Source organism: Lissotriton helveticus, chromosome 11, assembly GCF_964261635.1.
Source record: "Lissotriton helveticus chromosome 11, aLisHel1.1, whole genome shotgun sequence".
Taxonomy (NCBI): Eukaryota; Metazoa; Chordata; class Amphibia; order Caudata; family Salamandridae; genus Lissotriton; species Lissotriton helveticus.
The window spans coordinates 38,858,361-38,877,520 of NC_136072.1; the positions used below are offsets into that span (position 1 = coordinate 38,858,361).

At 43.7% G+C, this 19,160-nt stretch overlaps 15 non-coding genes across 15 annotated transcripts; all 15 read left to right on the forward strand.

Moving 5' to 3' along the window:
* Positions 1 to 760: 760 nt before the first annotated feature.
* TRNAG-UCC (transfer RNA glycine (anticodon UCC)) lies at positions 761 to 832 on the forward strand. The gene has a single exon. It is a non-coding gene; the product is annotated as a tRNA-Gly (tRNA).
* Positions 833 to 1,729: 897 nt separating this feature from the next.
* TRNAG-UCC (transfer RNA glycine (anticodon UCC)) lies at positions 1,730 to 1,801 on the forward strand. Its single transcript has one exon. It is a non-coding gene; the product is annotated as a tRNA-Gly (tRNA).
* Positions 1,802 to 3,313: 1,512 nt separating this feature from the next.
* TRNAG-UCC (transfer RNA glycine (anticodon UCC)) lies at positions 3,314 to 3,385 on the forward strand. The gene has a single exon. It is a non-coding gene; the product is annotated as a tRNA-Gly (tRNA).
* An 899-nt stretch (positions 3,386 to 4,284) lies between these two features.
* TRNAG-UCC (transfer RNA glycine (anticodon UCC)) lies at positions 4,285 to 4,356 on the forward strand. The gene has a single exon. It is a non-coding gene; the product is annotated as a tRNA-Gly (tRNA).
* A 1,502-nt stretch (positions 4,357 to 5,858) lies between these two features.
* TRNAG-UCC (transfer RNA glycine (anticodon UCC)) lies at positions 5,859 to 5,930 on the forward strand. Its single transcript has one exon. It is a non-coding gene; the product is annotated as a tRNA-Gly (tRNA).
* Positions 5,931 to 6,829: 899 nt separating this feature from the next.
* Positions 6,830 to 6,901, forward strand: TRNAG-UCC (transfer RNA glycine (anticodon UCC)). Its single transcript has one exon. It is a non-coding gene; the product is annotated as a tRNA-Gly (tRNA).
* Positions 6,902 to 8,402: 1,501 nt separating this feature from the next.
* Positions 8,403 to 8,474, forward strand: TRNAG-UCC (transfer RNA glycine (anticodon UCC)). The gene has a single exon. It is a non-coding gene; the product is annotated as a tRNA-Gly (tRNA).
* Positions 8,475 to 9,373: 899 nt separating this feature from the next.
* Positions 9,374 to 9,445, forward strand: TRNAG-UCC (transfer RNA glycine (anticodon UCC)). The gene has a single exon. It is a non-coding gene; the product is annotated as a tRNA-Gly (tRNA).
* A 1,497-nt stretch (positions 9,446 to 10,942) lies between these two features.
* Positions 10,943 to 11,014, forward strand: TRNAG-UCC (transfer RNA glycine (anticodon UCC)). Its single transcript has one exon. It is a non-coding gene; the product is annotated as a tRNA-Gly (tRNA).
* An 899-nt stretch (positions 11,015 to 11,913) lies between these two features.
* Positions 11,914 to 11,985, forward strand: TRNAG-UCC (transfer RNA glycine (anticodon UCC)). Its single transcript has one exon. It is a non-coding gene; the product is annotated as a tRNA-Gly (tRNA).
* Positions 11,986 to 13,497: 1,512 nt separating this feature from the next.
* Positions 13,498 to 13,569, forward strand: TRNAG-UCC (transfer RNA glycine (anticodon UCC)). Its single transcript has one exon. It is a non-coding gene; the product is annotated as a tRNA-Gly (tRNA).
* Positions 13,570 to 14,468: 899 nt separating this feature from the next.
* On the forward strand, positions 14,469 to 14,540 carry TRNAG-UCC (transfer RNA glycine (anticodon UCC)). The gene has a single exon. It is a non-coding gene; the product is annotated as a tRNA-Gly (tRNA).
* Positions 14,541 to 16,037: 1,497 nt separating this feature from the next.
* TRNAG-UCC (transfer RNA glycine (anticodon UCC)) lies at positions 16,038 to 16,109 on the forward strand. The gene has a single exon. It is a non-coding gene; the product is annotated as a tRNA-Gly (tRNA).
* An 899-nt stretch (positions 16,110 to 17,008) lies between these two features.
* Positions 17,009 to 17,080, forward strand: TRNAG-UCC (transfer RNA glycine (anticodon UCC)). The gene has a single exon. It is a non-coding gene; the product is annotated as a tRNA-Gly (tRNA).
* A 1,501-nt stretch (positions 17,081 to 18,581) lies between these two features.
* Positions 18,582 to 18,653, forward strand: TRNAG-UCC (transfer RNA glycine (anticodon UCC)). The gene has a single exon. It is a non-coding gene; the product is annotated as a tRNA-Gly (tRNA).
* Positions 18,654 to 19,160: the final 507 nt, after the last annotated feature.

The following is a 19,160-nucleotide window of genomic DNA, read 5'->3' on the forward strand; positions in this document are numbered from 1 at the left end:
ATTGTGAGAGGGGAAGATTAAGTTTTTCTGCACCCAGCATGCCTTGCGATATACTTAGGCAAATGAGGTGAGAGCCCGACCAATCCCACTCTACTCTGCTGAATGCTCCTTATTTGCATAAAGAGAACACTTTCACAACGGAGCAGAGTGGCGCAGCGGAAGCGTGCTGGGCCCATAACCCAGAGGTCGATGGATCGAAACCATCCTCTGCTAATTTTGCTTGATTTTTCTTCCAAGGACCAAGCTGTCATTCCCAGGCTGCCAGCAAGTAAAAGCGCAAGCTTTTGCCAGCTATGTGAGAAAAGACTTCTCAACTATCTGTGTCTGCTGAAATACAAGAGAGGGATCGTAAAAGGATCCACCCTGTACTTTGAAAGTAAAGACACACAATAATAAGCATAAATGACTGGTGGGACCTTCAAACACTTTTCTGGGCATGCTTTGAATTTCATTCTTCCCTTTTAGTTGTGCTATTATCTATCTCCTGGGCATTTCCTGGAATGTTCTCTCTTTCTCTTCCCTGCTTTGCTTCCCATGCTGCATCTATATGTTCATATCTATTATTTGTACTACTGCTTTCCATTCTTCTCTTCCGCACAGCTTTGACCTTGGTTTCAATCCCAGTTCCTTACCCTCTGCTAAAAACTTTCTACTGCTTTTCATGTTGGTATCTAAACCAAATGCACCGTTGAAGCTGGTGCAAGATAGACATTGCACTCAGGGTCGTAATGTTTAGAACCGAGAGCATACAGATCATAGGGCGTTGGTGGTATAGTGGTGAGCATAGCTGCCTTCCAAGCAGTTGACCCGGGTTCGATTCCCGGCCAACGCAGTACAAATACTTATATATTCTGCAAGCTGGATATATTTTAATGCAATATGTCACAAAATGGAAATATCATGAACAGATTAATCAGCCAGATATAAAAAAATAAACAAATACGTAGGCAAACATCTCGATCGCCCCTTCTGCTATATTCATTGCCCTAATATATGATAAGTTCCATAAAGCAGAGTCACCACTCACATGTGCTGGTAATAAATATGTTACAGTGGGCAGACAATGAAAGGGCTGAGGCCCGACCAGACATTATAACTCCAGCATCTCTATGTTAAAAGGCATTTCTAGGCAATATCTAGCCTCTGAAAAAAATATGCAAGATCCACCGATAAATCTGGCAAAAGTCACTAACATTTTGGGCATACTTGTGCTCTCACCTGAATGTAGCGCCACCTTGTAGCCATCGGAGGTAACTGCAGCTCACAAAATGTTTCATAAGAGGGCAAGTTGAGAGGAATCCAAGAGGCAGATGTCCATAGAAAGAGCCTCTGACTACAGCAGGAAGGTTGGATGCTTCAAATTTGCATAGTTTCCTGTCCAACGTCCTCTCACGTCCCGAACGCCCACGTCACTCCACTGAATGCTCCTCATCTGCATAAAGAGAACACTTTCACAGAGGAGCAGAGTGGCGCAGCGGAAGCGTGCTGGGCCCATAACCCAGAGGTCGATGGATCGAAACCATCCTCTGCTAAATTTGCTTTATTTTCCTTCCAAGGACCAAGCTGTCATTTCCACGCTGCCAGAAAGGAAAAGCGCAAGCTTGCGCCAGCTATGTGAGAAAAGACTTCTCAACTATCTGTCTGCTGAAATACAAGAGAGGGATCGTCAAAGGATCCACCCTTTACTTTGAAAGTAAAGAGACACAATAATAAGCATAAATGACAGAGGGCGTTGGTGGTATAGTGGTGAGCATAGCTACCTTCCAAGCAGTTGACCCGGGTTCGATTCCCGGCCAACGCAGTGCAAATACTTATGTATTCTGCAAGCAGGATATATTTTAGTTCAACATGTCACAAAATGGAAATATCATGAACAGATTAATCAGCCATATATATAGAAATTAAAAAATACGTAGGCAAACATCTCAATCGCCCCTTCTGCTATATTCATTGTCCTAATATATGATAAGTTTCATAAAGCAGAGTCGCCATTCACATGTGCTGGTAATAAATATGTTATTTTGGGCAGGCAATGAAAGGGCTGAGGCCCGACCAGACATTATACCTCCAGCATCTCTATGTTAAAAAGCATTTCTAGGCAATTTCTAGCCTCTGAAAAAAATATGCAAGACCCACCGATAAATCTGGCCAAAGTCCGTAACATTTTTGCATACTTGTGCTCTGACCTGAATGTAGCGCCACCTCGTAGCTGTCGAAGGTAACTGCAGCTCACAAAATGTTTTATCAGAAGGCAAGTTGAGAGGAATCCAAGAGGCAGATGTCCATGGAAAGAGCCTCTCACTGCAGCAGGAAGGTTGGATGCTTGAAATTTGCATAGTTTCCTGTCCAACGTCCACAACGCTCCCAAACGCTCAAAAGCCTCACACCGGGCAAGCCCTCACCGGGTAGATCTCTGGCTCCCAGGTAAAGCCAAATCCTGAGCATGTTAGCGCTAGTATCACAGAGAGAGATATAGAGGGTTCAAGAGCTGCTGTCTTGATAAATGTTTGAAACGGTTAGTGCCTGAGAGTGTCTGGCTTTCAGTTATGACTGATTGTGAGAGGGGAAGATTAAGTTTTTCTGCACCCAGCATGCCTTGCGATATACGTAGGCAAATGAGGTGAGAGCCCGACCAATCCCACTCTACTCTGCTGAATGCTCCTTATTTGCATAAAGAGAACACTTTCACAACGGAGCAGAGTGGCGCAGCGGAAGCGTGCTGGGCCCATAACCCAGAGGTCGATGGATCGAAACCATCCTCTGCTAATTTTGCTTGATTTTTCTTCCAAGGACCAAGCTGTTATTCCCAGGCTGCCAGCAAGTAAAAGCGCAAGCTTTTGCCAGCTATGTGAGAAAAGACTTCTCAACTATCTGTGTCTGCTGAAATACAAGAGAGGGATCGTAAAAGGATCCACCCTGTACTATGAAAGTAAAGACACACAATAATAAGCATAAATGACTGGTGGGACCTTCAAACACTTTTCTGGGCATGCTTTGAATTTCATTCTTCCCTTTTAGTTGTGCTATTATCTATCTCCTGGGCATTTCCTGGAATGTTCTCTCTTTCTCTTCCCTGCTTTGCTTCCCATGCTGCATCTATATGTTCATATCTATTATTTGTACTACTGCTTTCCATTCTTCTCTTCCGCACAGCTTTGACCTTGGTTTCAATCCCAGTTCCTTACCCTCTGCTAAAAACTTTCTACTGCTTTTCATGTTGGTATCTAAACCAAATGCACCGTTGAAGCTGGTGCAAGATAGACATTGCACTCAGGGTCGTAATGTTTAGAACCGAGAGCATACAGATCATAGGGCGTTGGTGGTATAGTGGTGAGCATAGCTGCCTTCCAAGCAGTTGACCCGGGTTCGATTCCCGGCCAACGCAGTACAAATACTTATATATTCTGCAAGCTGGATATATTTTAATGCAATATGTCACAAAATGGAAATATCATGAACAGATTAATCAGCCAGATATAAAAAAATAAACAAATACGTAGGCAAACATCTCGATCGCCCCTTCTGCTATATTCATTGCCCTAATATATGATAAGTTCCATAAAGCAGAGTCACCACTCACATGTGCTGGTAATAAATATGTTACAGTGGGCAGACAATGAAAGGGCTGAGGCCCGACCAGACATTATAACTCCAGCATCTCTATGTTAAAAAGCATTTCTAGGCAATATCTAGCCTCTGAAAAAAATATGCAAGATCCACCGATAAATCTGGCAAAAGTCACTAACATTTTGGGCATACTTGTGCTCTCACCTGAATGTAGCGCCACCTTGTAGCCATCGGAGGTAACTGCAGCTCACAAAATGTTTCATAAGAGGGCAAGTTGAGAGGAATCCAAGAGGCAGATGTCCATAGAAAGAGCCTCTGACTACAGCAGGAAGGTTGGATGCTTCAAATTTGCATAGTTTCCTGTCCAACGTCCTCTCACGTCCCGAACGCCCACGTCACTCCACTGAATGCTCCTCATCTGCATAAAGAGAACACTTTCACAGAGGAGCAGAGTGGCGCAGCGGAAGCGTGCTGTGCCCATAACCCAGAGGTCGATGGATCAAAACCATCCTCTGCTAAATTTGCTTTATTTTCCTTCCAAGGACCAAGCTGTCATTTCCACGCTGCCAGAAAGGAAAAGCGCAAGCTTGCGCCAGCTATGTGAGAAAAGACTTCTCAACTATCTGTGTCTGCTGAAATACAAGAGAGGGATCGTCAAAGGATCCACCCTTTACTTTGAAAGTAAAGAGACACAATAATAAGCATAAATGACAGAGGGCGTTGGTGGTATAGTGGTGAGCATAGCTGCCTTCCAAGCAGTTGACCCGAGTTCGATTCCCGGCCAACGCAGTGCAAATACTTATGTATTCTGCAAGCAGGATATATTTTAGTTCAACATGTCACAAAATGGAAATATCATGAACAGATTAATCAGCCATATATATAGAAATTAAAAAATACGTAGGCAAACATCTCAATCGCCCCTTCTGCTATATTCATTGTCCTAATATATGATAAGTTTCATAAAGCAGAGTCGCCATTCACATGTGCTGGTAATAAATATGTTATTTTGGGCAGGCAATGAAAGGGCTGAGGCCCGACCAGACATTATACCTCCAGCATCTCTATGTTAAAAAGCATTTCTAGGCAATTTCTAGCCTCTGAAAAAAATATGCAAGACCCACCGATAAATCTGGCCAAAGTCCATAACATTTTTGCATACTTGTGCTCTGACCTGAATGTAGCGCCACCTCGTAGCTGTCGAAGGTAACTGCAGCTCACAAAATGTTTTATCAGAAGGCAAGTTGAGAGGAATCCAAGAGGCAGATGTCCATGGAAAGAGCCTCTCACTGCAGCAGGAAGGTTGGATGCTTGAAATTTGCATAGTTTCCTGTCCAACGTCCACAACGCTCCCAAACGCTCAAAAGCCTCGCCCTCACCGGGTAGATCTCTGGCTCCCAGGTAAAGCCAAATCCTGAGCATGTTAGCGCTAGTATCACAGAGAGAGATATAGAGGGTTCAAGAGCTGCTGTCTTGATAAATGTTTGAAACGGCTAGTGCCTGAGAGTGTCTGGCTTTCAGTTATGACTGATTGTGAGAGGGGAAGATTAAGTTTTTCTGCACCCAGCATGCCTTTGCGATATACTTAGGCAAATGAGGTGAGAGCCCGACCAATCCCACTCTACTCTGCTGAATGCTCCTTATTTGCATAAAGAGAACACTTTCACAACGGAGCAGAGTGGCGCAGCGGAAGCGTGCTGGGCCCATAACCCAGAGGTCGATGGATCGAAACCATCCTCTGCTAATTTTGCTTGATTTTTCTTCCAAGGACCAAGCTGTCATTCCCAGGCTGCCAGCAAGTAAAAGCGCAAGCTTTTGCCAGCTATGTGAGAAAAGACTTCTCAACTATCTGTGTCTGCTGAAATACAAGAGAGGGATCGTAAAAGGATCCACCCTGTACTTTGAAAGTAAAGACACACAATAATAAGCATAAATGACTGGTGGGACCTTCAAACACTTTTCTGGGCATGCTTTGAATTTCATTCTTCCCTTTTAGTTGTGCTATTATCTATCTCCTGGGCATTTCCTGGAATGTTCTCTCTTTCTCTTCCCTGCTTTGCTTCCCATGCTGCATCTATATGTTCATATCTATTATTTGTACTACTGCTTTCCATTCTTCTCTTCCGCACAGCTTTGACCTTGGTTTCAATCCCAGTTCCTTACCCTCTGCTAAAAACTTTCTACTGCTTTTCATGTTGGTATCTAAACCAAATGCACCGTTGAAGCTGGTGCAAGATAGACATTGCACTCAGGGTCGTAATGTTTAGAACCGAGAGCATACAGATCATAGGGCGTTGGTGGTATAGTGGTGAGCATAGCTGCCTTCCAAGCAGTTGACCCGGGTTCGATTCCCGGCCAACGCAGTACAAATACTTATATATTCTGCAAGCTGGATATATTTTAATGCAATATGTCACAAAATGGAAATATCATGAACAGATTAATCAGCCAGATATAAAAAAATAAACAAATACGTAGGCAAACATCTCGATCGCCCCTTCTGCTATATTCATTGCCCTAATATATGATAAGTTCCATAAAGCAGAGTCACCACTCACATGTGCTGGTAATAAATATGTTACAGTGGGCAGACAATGAAAGGGCTGAGGCCCGACCAGACATTATAACTCCAGCATCTCTATGTTAAAAAGCATTTCTAGGCAATATCTAGCCTCTGAAAAAAATATGCAAGATCCACCGATAAATCTGGCAAAAGTCACTAACATTTTGGGCATACTTGTGCTCTCACCTGAATGTAGCGCCACCTTGTAGCCATCGGAGGTAACTGCAGCTCACAAAATGTTTCATAAGAGGGCAAGTTGAGAGGAATCCAAGAGGCAGATGTCCATAGAAAGAGCCTCTGACTACAGCAGGAAGGTTGGATGCTTCAAATTTGCATAGTTTCCTGTCCAACGTCCTCTCACGTCCCGAACGCCCACGTCACTCCACTGAATGCTCCTCATCTGCATAAAGAGAACACTTTCACAGAGGAGCAGAGTGGCGCAGCGGAAGCGTGCTGGGCCCATAACCCAGAGGTCGATGGATCGAAACCATCCTCTGCTAAATTTGCTTTATTTTCCTTCCAATGACCAAGCTGTCATTTCCACGCTGCCAGAAAGGGAAAGCGCAAGCTTGCGCCAGCTATGTGAGAAAAGACTTCTCAACTATCTGTGTCTGCTGAAATACAAGAGAGGGATCGTCAAAGGATCCACCCTTTACTTTGAAAGTAAAGAGACACAATAATAAGCATAAATGACAGAGGGCGTTGGTGGTATAGTGGTGAGCATAGCTGCCTTCCAAGCAGTTGACCCGGGTTCGATTCCCGGCCAACGCAGTGCAAATACTTATGTATTCTGCAAGCAGGATATATTTTAGTTCAACATGTCACAAAATGGAAATATCATGAACAGATTAATCAGCCATATATATAGAAATTAAAAAATACGTAGGCAAACATCTCAATCGCCCCTTCTGCTATATTCATTGTCCTAATATATGATAAGTTTCATAAAGCAGAGTCGCCATTCACAGGTGCTGGTAATAAATATGTTATTTTGGGCAGGCAATGAAAGGGCTGAGGCCCGACCAGACATTATACCTCTAGCATCTCTATGTTAAAAAGCATTTCTAGGCAATTTCTAGCCTCTGAAAAAAATATGCAAGACCCACCGATAAATCTGGCCAAAGTCCGTAACATTTTTGCATACTTGTGCTCTGACCTGAATGTAGCGCCACCTCGTAGCTGTCGAAGGTAACTGCAGCTCACAAAATGTTTTATCAGAAGGCAAGTTGAGAGGAATCCAAGAGGCAGATGTCCATGGAAAGAGCCTCTCACTGCAGCAGGAAGGTTGGATGCTTGAAATTTGCATAGTTTCCTGTCCAACGTCCACAACGCTCCCAAACGCTCAAAAGCCTCGCCCTCACCGGGTAGATCTCTGGCTCCCAGGTAAAGCCAAATCCTGAGCATGTTAGCGCTAGTATCACAGAGAGAGATATAGAGGGTTCAAGAGCTGCTGTCTTGATAAATGTTTGAAACGGCTAGTGCCTGAGAGTGTCTGGCTTTCAGTTATGACTGATTGTGAGAGGGGAAGATTAAGTTTTTCTGCACCCAGCATGCCTTGCGATATACTTAGGCAAATGAGGTGAGAGCCCGACCAATCCCACTCTACTCTGCTGAATGCTCCTTATTTGCATAAAGAGAACACTTTCACAACGGAGCAGAGTGGCGCAGCGGAAGCGTGCTGGGCCCATAACCCAGAGGTCGATGGATCGAAACCATCCTCTGCTAATTTTGCTTGATTTTTCTTCCAAGGACCAAGCTGTCATTCCCAGGCTGCCAGCAAGTAAAAGCGCAAGCTTTTGCCAGCTATGTGAGAAAAGACTTCTCAACTATCTGTGTCTGCTGAAATACAAGAGAGGGATCGTAAAAGGATCCACCCTGTACTTTGAAAGTAAAGACACACAATAATAAGCATAAATGACTGGTGGGACCTTCAAACACTTTTCTGGGCATGCTTTGAATTTCATTCTTCCCTTTTAGTTGTGCTATTATCTATCTCCTGGGCATTTCCTGGAATGTTCTCTCTTTCTCTTCCCTGCTTTGCTTCCCATGCTGCATCTATATGTTCATATCTATTATTTGTACTACTGCTTTCCATTCTTCTCTTCCGCACAGCTTTGACCTTGGTTTCAATCCCAGTTCCTTACCCTCTGCTAAAAACTTTCTACTGCTTTTCATGTTGGTATCTAAACCAAATGCACCGTTGAAGCTGGTGCAAGATAGACATTGCACTCAGGGTCGTAATGTTTAGAACCGAGAGCATACAGATCATAGGGCGTTGGTGGTATAGTGGTGAGCATAGCTGCCTTCCAAGCAGTTGACCCGGGTTCGATTCCCGGCCAACGCAGTACAAATACTTATATATTCTGCAAGCTGGATATATTTTAATGCAATATGTCACAAAATGGAAATATCATGAACAGATTAATCAGCCAGATATAAAAAAATAAACAAATACGTAGGCAAACATCTCGATCGCCCCTTCTGCTATATTCATTGCCCTAATATATGATAAGTTCCATAAAGCAGAGTCACCACTCACATGTGCTGGTAATAAATATGTTACAGTGGGCAGACAATGAAAGGGCTGAGGCCCGACCAGACATTATAACTCCAGCATCTCTATGTTAAAAGGCATTTCTAGGCAATATCTAGCCTCTGAAAAAAATATGCAAGATCCACCGATAAATCTGGCAAAAGTCACTAACATTTTGGGCATACTTGTGCTCTCACCTGAATGTAGCGCCACCTTGTAGCCATCGGAGGTAACTGCAGCTCACAAAATGTTTCATAAGAGGGCAAGTTGAGAGGAATCCAAGAGGCAGATGTCCATAGAAAGAGCCTCTGACTACAGCAGGAAGGTTGGATGCTTCAAATTTGCATAGTTTCCTGTCCAACGTCCTCTCACGTCCCGAACGCCCACGTCACTCCACTGAATGCTCCTCATCTGCATAAAGAGAACACTTTCACAGAGGAGCAGAGTGGCGCAGCGGAAGCGTGCTGGGCCCATAACCCAGAGGTCGATGGATCGAAACCATCCTCTGCTAAATTTGCTTTATTTTCCTTCCAAGGACCAAGCTGTCATTTCCACGCTGCCAGAAAGGAAAAGCGCCAGCTTGCGCCAGCTATGTGAGAAAAGACTTCTCAACTATCTGTGTCTGCTGAAATACAAGAGAGGGATCGTCAAAGGATCCACCCTTTACTTTGAAAGTAAAGAGACACAATAATAAGCATAAATGACAGAGGGCGTTGGTGGTATAGTGGTGAGCATAGCTGCCTTCCAAGCAGTTGACCCGGGTTCGATTCCCGGCCAACGCAGTGCAAATACTTATGTATTCTGCAAGCAGGATATATTTTAGTTCAACATGTCACAAAATGGAAATATCATGAACAGATTAATCAGCCATATATATAGAAATTAAAAAATACGTAGGCAAACATCTCAATCGCCCCTTCTGCTATATTCATTGTCCTAATATATGATAAGTTTCATAAAGCAGAGTCGCCATTCACATGTGCTGGTAATAAATATGTTATTTTGGGCAGGCAATGAAAGGGCTGAGGCCCGACCAGACATTATACCTCCAGCATCTCTATGTTAAAAAGCATTTCTAGGCAATTTCTAGCCTCTGAAAAAAATATGCAAGACCCACCGATAAATCTGGCCAAAGTCCGTAACATTTTTGCATACTTGTGCTCTGACCTGAATGTAGCGCCACCTCGTAGCTGTCGAAGGTAACTGCAGCTCACAAAATGTTTTATCAGAAGGCAAGTTGAGAGGAATCCAAGAGGCAGATGTCCATGGAAAGAGCCTCTCACTGCAGCAGGAAGGTTGGATGCTTGAAATTTACATAGTTTCCTGTCCAACGTCCACAACGCTCCCAAACGCTCAAAAGCCTCTCACCGGGTAGATCTCTGGCTCCCAGGTAAAGCCAAATCCTGAGCATGTTAGCGCTAGTATCACAGAGAGAGATATAGAGGGTTTAAGAGCTGCTGTCTTGATAAATGTTTGAAACGGCTAGTGCCTGAGAGTGTCTGGCTTTCAGTTATGACTGATTGTGAGAGGGGAAGATTAAGTTTTTCTGCACCCAGCATGCCTTGCGATATACTTAGGCAAATGAGGTGAGAGCCCGACCAATCCCACTCTACTCTGCTGAATGCTCCTTATTTGCATAAAGAGAACACTTTCACAACGGAGCAGAGTGGCGCAGCGGAAGCGTGCTGGGCCCATAACCCAGAGGTCGATGGATTGAAACCATCCTCTGCTAATTTTGCTTGATTTTTCTTCCAAGGACCAAGCTGTCATTCCCAGGCTGCCAGCAAGTAAAAGCGCAAGCTTTTGCCAGCTATGTGAGAAAAGACTTCTCAACTATCTGTGTCTGCTGAAATACAAGAGAGGGATCGTAAAAGGATCCACCCTGTACTTTGAAAGTAAAGACACACAATAATAAGCATAAATGACTGGTGGGACCTTCAAACACTTTTCTGGGCATGCTTTGAATTTCATTCTTCCCTTTTAGTTGTGCTATTATCTATCTCCTGGGCATTTCCTGGAATGTTCTCTCTTTCTCTTCCCTGCTTTGCTTCCCATGCTGCATCTATATGTTCATATCTATTATTTGTACTACTGCTTTCCATTCTTCTCTTCCGCACAGCTTTGACCTTGGTTTCAATCCCAGTTCCTTACCCTCTGCTAAAAACTTTCTACTGCTTTTCATGTTGGTATCTAAACCAAATGCACCGTTGAAGCTGGTGCAAGATAGACATTGCACTCAGGGTCGTAATGTTTAGAACCGAGAGCATACAGATCATAGGGCGTTGGTGGTATAGTGGTGAGCATAGCTGCCTTCCAAGCAGTTGACCCGGGTTCGATTCCTGGCCAACGCAGTACAAATACTTATATATTCTGCAAGCTGGATATATTTTAATGCAATATGTCACAAAATGGAAATATCATGAACAGATTAATCAGCCATATATAAAAAAATAAACAAATACGTAGGCAAACATCTCGATCGCCCCTTCTGCTATATTCATTGCCCTAATATATGATAAGTTCCATAAAGCAGAGTCACCACTCACATGTGCTGGTAATAAATATGTTACAGTGGGCAGACAATGAAAGGGCTGAGGCCCGACCAGACATTATAACTCCAGCATCTCTATGTTAAAAGGCATTTCTAGGCAATATCTAGCCTCTGAAAAAAATATGCAAGATCCACCGATAAATCTGGCAAAAGTCACTAACATTTTGGGCATACTTGTGCTCTCACCTGAATGTAGCGCCACCTTGTAGCCATCGGAGGTAACTGCAGCTCACAAAATGTTTCATAAGAGGGCAAGTTGAGAGGAATCCAAGAGGCAGATGTCCATAGAAAGAGCCTCTGACTACAGCAGGAAGGTTGGATGCTTCAAATTTGCATAGTTTCCTGTCCAACGTCCTCTCACGTCCCGAACGCCCACGTCACTCCACTGAATGCTCCTCATCTGCATAAAGAGAACACTTTCACAGAGGAGCAGAGTAGCGCAGCGGAAGCGTGCTGGGCCCATAACCCAGAGGTCGATGGATCGAAACCATCCTCTGCTAAATTTGCTTTATTTTCCTTCCAAGGACCAAGCTGTCATTTCCACGCTGCCAGAAAGGAAAAGCGCAAGCTTGCGCCAGCTATGTGAGAAAAGACTTCTCAACTATCTGTGTCTGCTGAAATACAAGAGAGGGATCGTCAAAGGATCCACCCTTTACTTTGAAAGTAAAGAGACACAATAATAAGCATAAATGACAGAGGGCGTTGGTGGTATAGTGGTGAGCATAGCTGCCTTCCAAGCAGTTGACCCGTGTTCGATTCCCGGCCAACGCAGTGCAAATACTCATGTATTCTGCAAGCAGGATATATTTTAGTTCAACATGTCACAAAATGGAAATATCATGAACAGATTAAACAGCCATATATATAGAAATTAAAAAATACGTAGGCAAACATCTCAATCGCCCCTTCTGCTATATTCATTGTCCTAATATATGATAAGTTTCATAAAGCAGAGTCGCCATTCACATGTGCTGGTAATAAATATGTTATTTTGGGCAGGCAATGAAAGGGCTGAGGCCCGACCAGACATTATACCTCCAGCATCTCTATGTTAAAAAGCATTTCTAGGCAATTTCTAGCCTCTGAAAAAAATATGCAAGACCCACCGATAAATCTGGCCAAAGTCCGTAACATTTTTGCATACTTGTGCTCTGACCTGAATGTAGCGCCACCTCGTAGCTGTCGAAGGTAACTGCAGCTCACAAAATGTTTTATCAGAAGGCAAGTTGAGAGGAATCCAAGAGGCAGATGTCCATGGAAAGAGCCTCTCACTGCAGCAGGAAGGTTGGATGCTTGAAATTTGCATAGTTTCCTGTCCAACGTCCAGAACGCTCCCAAACGCTCAAAAGTCTCACACCGGGCAAGCCCTCACCGGGTAGATCTCTGACTCCCAGGTAAAGCCAAATCCTGAGCATGTTAGCGCTAGTATCACAGAGAGAGATATAGAGGGTTCAAGAGCTGCTGTCTTGATAAATGTTTGAAACGGCTAGTGCCTGAGAGTGTCTGGCTTTCAGTTATGACTGATTGTGAGAGGGGAAGATGAAGTTTTTCTATACCCAGCATGCCTTGCGATATACTTAGGCAAATGAGGTGAGAGCCCGACCAATCCCATGCTACTCTGCTGAATGCTCCTTATTTGCATAAAGAGAACACTTTCACAACGGAGCAGAGTGGCGCAGCGGAAGCGTGCTGGGCCCATAACCCAGAGGTCGATGGATCGAAACCATCCTCTGCTAATTTTGCTTGATTTTTCTTCCAAGGACCAAGCTGTCATTCCCAGGCTGCCAGCAAGTAAAAGCGCAAGCTTTTGCCAGCTATGTGAGAAAAGACTTCTCAACTATCTGTGTCTGCTGAAATACAAGAGAGGGATCGTAAAAGGATCCACCCTGTACTTTGAAAGTAAAGACACACAATAATAAGCATAAATGACTGGTGGGACCTTCAAACACTTTTCTGGGCATGCTTTGAATTTCATTCTTCCCTTTTAGTTGTGCTATTATCTATCTCCTGGGCATTTCCTGGAATGTTCTCTCTTTCTCTTCCCTGCTTTGCTTCCCATGCTGCATCTATATGTTCATATCTATTATTTGTACTACTGCTTTCCATTCTTCTCTTCCGCACAGCTTTGACCTTGGTTTCAATCCCAGTTCCTTACCCTCTGCTAAAAACTTTCTACTGCTTTTCATGTTGGTATCTAAACCAAATGCACCGTTGAAGCTGGTGCAAGATAGACATTGCACTCAGGGTCGTAATGTTTAGAACCGAGAGCATACAGATCATAGGGCGTTGGTGGTATAGTGGTGAGCATAGCTGCCTTCCAAGCAGTTGACCCGGGTTCGATTCCCGGCCAACGCAGTACAAATACTTATATATTCTGCAAGCTGGATATATTTTAATGCAATATGTCACAAAATGGAAATATCATGAACAGATTAATCAGCCAGATATAAAAAAATAAACAAATACGTAGGCAAACATCTCGATCGCCCCTTCTGCTATATTCATTGCCCTAATATATGATAAGTTCCATAAAGCAGAGTCACCACTCACATGTGCTGGTAATAAATATGTTACAGTGGGCAGACAATGAAAGGGCTGAGGCCCGACCAGACATTATAACTCCAGCATCTCTATGTTAAAAGGCATTTCTAGGCAATATCTAGCCTCTGAAAAAAATATGCAAGATCCACCGATAAATCTGGCAAAAGTCACTAACATTTTGGGCATACTTGTGCTCTCACCTGAATGTAGCGCCACCTTGTAGCCATCGGAGGTAACTGCAGCTCACAAAATGTTTCATAAGAGGGCAAGTTGAGAGGAATCCAAGAGGCAGATGTCCATAGAAAGAGCCTCTGACTACCGCAGGAAGGTTGGATGCTTCAAATTTGCATAGTTTCCTGTCCAACGTCCTCTCACGTCCCGAACGCCCACGTCACTCCACTGAATGCTCCTCATCTGCATAAAGAGAACACTTTCACAGAGGAGCAGAGTGGCGCAGCGGAAGCGTGCTGGGCCCATAACCCAGAGGTCGATGGATCGAAACCATCCTCTGCTAAATTTGCTTTATTTTCCTTCCAAGGACCAAGCTGTCATTTCCACGCTGCCAGAAAGGAAAAGCGCCAGCTTGCGCCAGCTATGTGAGAAAAGACTTCTCAACTATCTGTGTCTGCTGAAATACAAGAGAGGGATCGTCAAAGGATCCACCCTTTACTTTGAAAGTAAAGAGACACAATAATAAGCATAAAAGACAGAGGGCGTTGGTGGTATAGTGGTGAGCATAGCTGCCTTCCAAGCAGTTGACCCGGGTTCGATTCCCGGCCAACACAGTGCAAATACTTATGTATTCTGCAAGCAGGATATATTTTAGTTCAACATGTCACAAAATGGAAATATCATGAACAGATTAATCAGCCATATATATAGAAATTAAAAAATACGTAGGCAAACATCTCAATCGCCCCTTCTGCTATATTCATTGTCCTAATATATGATAAGTTTCATAAAGCAGAGTCGCCATTCACATGTGCTGGTAATAAATATGTTATTTTGGGCAGGCAATGAAAGGGCTGAGGCCCGACCAGACATTATACCTCCAGCATCTCTATGTTAAAAAGCATTTCTAGGCAATTTCTAGCCTCTGAAAAAAATATGCAAGACCCACCGATAAATCTGGCCAAAGTCCGTAACATTTTTGCATACTTGTGCTCTGACCTGAATGTAGCGCCACCTCGTAGCTGTCGAAGGTAACTGCAGCTCACAAAATGTTTTATCAGAAGGCAAGTTGAGAGGAATCCAAGAGGCAGATGTCCATGGAAAGAGCCTCTCACTGCAGCAGGAAGGTTGGATGCTTGAAATTTGCATAGTTTCCTGTCCAACGTCCACAACGCTCCCAAACGCTCAAAAGCCTCTCACCGGGTAGATCTCTGGCTCCCAGGTAAAGCCAAATCCTGAGCATGTTAGCGCTAGTATCACAGAGAGAGATATAGAGGGTTTAAGAGCTGCTGTCTTGATAAATGTTTGAAACGGCTAGTGCCTGAGAGTGTCTGGCTTTCAGTTATGACTGATTGTGAGAGGGGAAGATTAAGTTTTTCTGCACCCAGCATGCCTTGCGATATACTTAGGCAAATGAGGTGAGAGCCCGACCAATCCCACTCTACTCTGCTGAATGCTCCTTATTTGCATAAAGAGAACACTTTCACAACGGAGCAGAGTGGCGCAGCGGAAGCGTGCTGGGCCCATAACCCAGAGGTCGATGGATCGAAACCATCCTCTGCTAATTTTGCTTGATTTTTCTTCCAAGGACCAAGCTGTCATTCCCAGGCTGCCAGCAAGTAAAAGCGCAAGCTTTTGCCAGCTATGTGAGAAAAGACTTCTCAACTATCTGTGTCTGCTGAAATACAAGAGAGGGATCGTAAAAGGATCCACCCTGTACTTTGAAAGTAAAGACACACAATAATAAGCATAAATGACTGGTGGGACCTTCAAACACTTTTCTGGGCATGCTTTGAATTTCATTCTTCCCTTTTAGTTGTGCTATTATCTATCTCCTGGGCATTTCCTGGAATGTTCTCTCTTTCTCTTCCCTGCTTTGCTTCCCATGCTGCATCTATATGTTCATATCTATTATTTGTACTACTGCTTTCCATTCTTCTCTTCCGCACAGCTTTGACCTTGGTTTCAATCCCAGTTCCTTACCCTCTGCTAAAAACTTTCTACTGCTTTTCATGTTGGTATCTAAACCAAATGCACCGTTGAAGCTGGTGCAAGATAGACATTGCACTCAGGGTCGTAATGTTTAGAACCGAGAGCATACAGATCATAGGGCGTTGGTGGTATAGTGGTGAGCATAGCTGCCTTCCAAGCAGTTGACCCGGGTTCGATTCCTGGCCAACGCAGTACAAATACTTATATATTCTGCAAGCTGGATATATTTTAATGCAATATGTCACAAAATGGAAATATCATGAACAGATTAATCAGCCATATATAAAAAAATAAACAAATACGTAGGCAAACATCTCGATCGCCCCTTCTGCTATATTCATTGCCCTAATATATGATAAGTTCCATAAAGCAGAGTCACCACTCACATGTGCTGGTAATAAATATGTTACAGTGGGCAGACAATGAAAGGGCTGAGGCCCGACCAGACATTATAACTCCAGCATCTCTATGTTAAAAGGCATTTCTAGGCAATATCTAGCCTCTGAAAAAAATATGCAAGATCCACCGATAAATCTGGCAAAAGTCACTAACATTTTGGGCATACTTGTGCTCTCACCTGAATGTAGCGCCACCTTGTAGCCATCGGAGGTAACTGCAGCTCACAAAATGTTTCATAAGAGGGCAAGTTGAGAGGAATCCAAGAGGCAGATGTCCATAGAAAGAGCCTCTGACTACAGCAGGAAGGTTGGATGCTTCAAATTTGCATAGTTTCCTGTCCAACGTCCTCTCACGTCCCGAACGCCCACGTCACTCCACTGAATGCTCCTCATCTGCATAAAGAGAACACTTTCACAGAGGAGCAGAGTGGCGCAGCGGAAGCGTGCTGGGCCCATAACCCAGAGGTCGATGGATCGAAACCATCCTCTGCTAAATTTGCTTTATTTTCCTTCCAAGGACCAAGCTGTCATTTCCACGCTGCCAGAAAGGAAAAGCGCAAGCTTGCGCCAGCTATGTGAGAAAAGACTTCTCAACTATCTGTGTCTGCTGAAATACAAGAGAGGGATCGTCAAAGGATCCACCCTTTACTTTGAAAGTAAAGAGACACAATAATAAGCATAAATGACAGAGGGCGTTGGTGGTATAGTGGTGAGCATAGCTGCCTTCCAAGCAGTTGACCCGGGTTCGATTCCCGGCCAACGCAGTGCAAATACTTATGTATTCTGCAAGCAGGATATATTTTAGTTCAACATGTCACAAAATGGAAATATCATGAACAGATTAATCAGCCATATATATAGAAATTAAAAAATACGTAGGCAAACATCTCAATCGCCCCTTCTGCTATATTCATTGTCCTAATATATGATAAGTTTCATAAAGCAGAGTCGCCATTCACATGTGCTGGTAATAAATATGTTATTTTGGGCAGGCAATGAAAGGGCTGAGGCCCGACCAGACATTATACCTCCAGCATCTCTATGTTAAAAAGCATTTCTAGGCAATTTCTAGCCTCTGAAAAAAATATGCAAGACCCACCGATAAATCTGGCCAAAGTCCGTAACATTTTTGCATACTTGTGCTCTGACCTGAATGTAGCGCCACCTCGTAGCTGTCGAAGGTAACTGCAGCTCACAAAATGTTTTATCAGAAGGCAAGTTGAGAGGAATCCAAGAGGCAGATGTCCATGGAAAGAGCCTCTCACTGCAGCAGGAAGGTTGGATGCTTGAAATTTGCATAGTTTCCTGTCCAACGTCCACAACGCTCCCAAACGCTCAAAAGCCTCGCCCTCACCGGGTAGATCTCTGGCTCCCAGGTAAAGCCAAATCCTGAGCATGTTAGCGCTAGTATCACAGAGAGAGATATAGAGGGTTCAAGAGCTGCTGTCTTGATAAATGTTTGAAACGGCTAGTGCCTGAGAGTGTCTGGCTTTCAGTTATGACTGATTGTGAGAGGGGAAGATTAAGTTTTTCTGCACCCAGCATGCCTTGCGATATACTTAGGCAAATGAGGTGAGAGCCCGACCAATCCCACTCTACTCTGCTGAATGCTCCTTATTTGCATAAAGAGAACACTTTCACAACGGAGCAGAGTGGCGCAGCGGAAGCGTGCTGGGCCCATAACCCAGAGGTCGATGGATCGAAACCATCCTCTGCTAATTTTGCTTGATTTTTCTTCCAAGGACCAAGCTGTCATTCCCAGGCTGCCAGCAAGTAAAAGCGCAAGCTTTTGCCAGCTATGTGAGAAAAGACTTCTCAACTATCTGTGTCTGCTGAAATACAAGAGAGGGATCGTAAAAGGATCCACCCTGTACTTTGAAAGTAAAGACACACAATAATAAGCATAAATGACTGGTGGGACCTTCAAACACTTTTCTGGGCATGCTTTGAATTTCATTCTTCCCTTTTAGTTGTGCTATTATCTATCTCCTGGGCATTTCCTGGAATGTTCTCTCTTTCTCTTCCCTGCTTTGCTTCCCATGCTGCATCTATATGTTCATATCTATTATTTGTACTACTGCTTTCCATTCTTCTCTTCCGCACAGCTTTGACCTTGGTTTCAATCCCAGTTCCTTACCCTCTGCTAAAAACTTTCTACTGCTTTTCATGTTGGTATCTAAACCAAATGCACCGTTGAAGCTGGTGCAAGATAGACATTGCACTCAGGGTCGTAATGTTTAGAACCGAGAGCATACAGATCATAGGGCGTTGGTGGTATAGTGGTGAGCATAGCTGCCTTCCAAGCAGTTGACCCGGGTTCGATTCCCGGCCAACGCAGTACAAATACTTATATATTCTGCAAGCTGGATATATTTTAATGCAATATGTCACAAAATGGAAATATCATGAACAGATTAATCAGCCAGATATAAAAAAATAAACAAATACGTAGGCAAACATCTCGATCGCCCCTTCTGCTATATTCATTGCCCTAATATATGATAAGTTCCATAAAGCAGAGTCACCACTCACATGTGCTGGTAATAAATATGTTACAGTGGGCAGACAATGAAAGGGCTGAGGCCCGACCAGACATTATAACTCCAGCATCTCTATGTTAAAAAGCATTTCTAGGCAATATCTAGCCTCTGAAAAAAATATGCAAGATCCACCGATAAATCTGGCAAAAGTCACTAACATTTTGGGCATACTTGTGCTCTCACCTGAATGTAGCGCCACCTTGTAGCCATCGGAGGTAACTGCAGCTCACAAAATGTTTCATAAGAGGGCAAGTTGAGAGGAATCCAAGAGGCAGATGTCCATAGAAAGAGCCTCTGACTACAG